Source organism: Belonocnema kinseyi, chromosome 5 (assembly GCF_010883055.1).
Source record: "Belonocnema kinseyi isolate 2016_QV_RU_SX_M_011 chromosome 5, B_treatae_v1, whole genome shotgun sequence".
In the NCBI taxonomy this organism is placed as follows: domain Eukaryota; kingdom Metazoa; phylum Arthropoda; class Insecta; order Hymenoptera; family Cynipidae; genus Belonocnema; species Belonocnema kinseyi.
Window position 1 is genome coordinate 92,729,348 of NC_046661.1, and position 2,239 is coordinate 92,731,586.

The window sequence follows — 2,239 nt, forward strand, 5'->3', positions numbered from 1 at the left end:
CCCATTCACTCTTACACTCGCTTTGCTACCTGTGTATATTGTTTTTATAGCTTGTAGGATCCATCCATTGACTCCATACTCTTTCAGAATTTCCCAAAGTTAGAATTTTCAACCAAATAGTTACGTTTTCAATTAAACTGATGAATTTCCAACTAAAATGATAAATCTTCACCTGGGATCGATGGATTTTAAACAAAAAGATAAATTTTTGAAAAAAAGAGTTTAATTTCGAACCAACTAGTCTTATTTTCACCCAAAAAAAATGAATTTTCCAATAAAAAGACGATTTTTTACAAAAATACATGAATTCTCAACGAAATATTTAAATTATCAAATACAAAAATACAATTCTTGTACCAAATAGTCGAATTTTAAACTAAAATATCAAGTTCCAACGAAAAATGGAATAGAAAATTCATTTTTACCACAGAAGTCGAATTTTAAAGAAAATACAATAATTTTTAATTTTTAAAAAAAACTTGTCTCAAACAATTGAATAGTTGAATTGGAAACAAAAAATATGATTTTTCAAATAAAATGATGTGTCTTTATCCAGAATCATTCAATTTCCAACAAAAAGATTATTTTTCAGCCCATAAAATTGATTTCTACTAAAAGGCAAAATTTTGTAATAAAGATAATTTTTCAACCAAATATTATTTACATTTTCAGTGAATAAAAAAAATTCTACAACAAACTTTTCAACAAAATAGTTCAAATTGTAACTGGAATTATTAAATTTTCAGTGGAAAAATTAATTTTCAGTCAAAGAATAAAACGATTTTTGAACAAAATAGCTCACATTTTTACCATGGAGATGTAATTTTTAAATAAAATAATGAATCATTAAAATATTTTTTTTTAAAATGATGAATCATAAACCTTTAACAGAAAAAGTTTAATTTTTTAACAAAAGAGCAACTCTCAACCAAGTTACTAAATCTTCATTCGGCAGAGATGAATATTCAGAACAAAAAATGTATTAGTTGATATTTCAACCAAAGAATATTTCAATTTTTAACAAAAGAACATTTGAATTCAACCAAAAAGTACGAGTTGTCAACCAGATTTGATTTTTCAACTAAAACCGATCAATTTGCAACTAAAAACAGAATAGTTGAACTTTCAGTTAAAAAAAAAATTGATTTCGACAACAAAAAATTGTTATTCAATTTAATATTGAAATTTACAAATCAGTAAGCTCTCGAAAACATGTCCTTGCATTTTTTTAATTCCCTGATAATTTTGGATTTTCCCCTGGTTTTACTACTTTATTTTTAGTTTACCATTTATCTTTTTCGGTTAAAAAGTCAACTATTTGTTTGAAAATTGACTCTTTTTTATTGTTGAAAATTATACTGCTTTGTAGAAAATCCATATTTTTATCTTGAAAACTGAACTAATTGGTTATACCTTTAATTACTTTTCAACTATTTATCATTTTGATTGAAGATTCATAATTTTAGTTGAAAATTTATCTGTTTGGCTGAGGATTTAACTATTGATTACAAATTATCATTTTTTAGTTAGAAGTTCCTTTTAATTAACTGAAATTTTAATTACTATGTTAACTTTTTTAATAAAAGTTTAATAAATTTAACTACGTGGTTAGAAGTTAAGCTACTTAGTAAAAAATTTATTTTTTGGTTAAAGATTTATCATTTTAGATCATAATTAATCACTTTGAATGAAAATATAACTATTCATTACCAATCATCATTTCCAGTTGAAAACTCGCCTTTTTTGGATATCAAATTAATCTTCGTAGAAAATTCGTATTTGTTGTTTAAAATTCAACTACTTCGGCAGAACTTGAGCTACTTTGTAAAAAAAAAATTATTTTTTTGATTGACGATTTATCATTTTAGGTAAAAATTCAACTCTTTAGTAGTTGAAAATGTAATTATTTATTACAAATTATCATTTCCAGTTGAAAGCTCCTCTTTTTATAGAAAATTCCTCTTTCTGGTTTCAAAATAAACTACGTGATCAGAAGTTGAACCATTTTTTATTGAAAATTCTTATTTATTGGGTTGCAAATTGGATTGTTTTGTGTAAAATCCGTCCTTTCGTCTAAAAAATTCAGCAATTCGTTCAATATATTTGTCCTTTCTTTCTTTTTTTAACTCTTTGGTTTAAAGATCTATACGAGGGTGGATTGATAAGTTTCCGGCCTGACCAAGAAAAACAACGTTTTTAAGAATTTTTTTTTTTATTTCTCAACATAATCTCCTCCAAG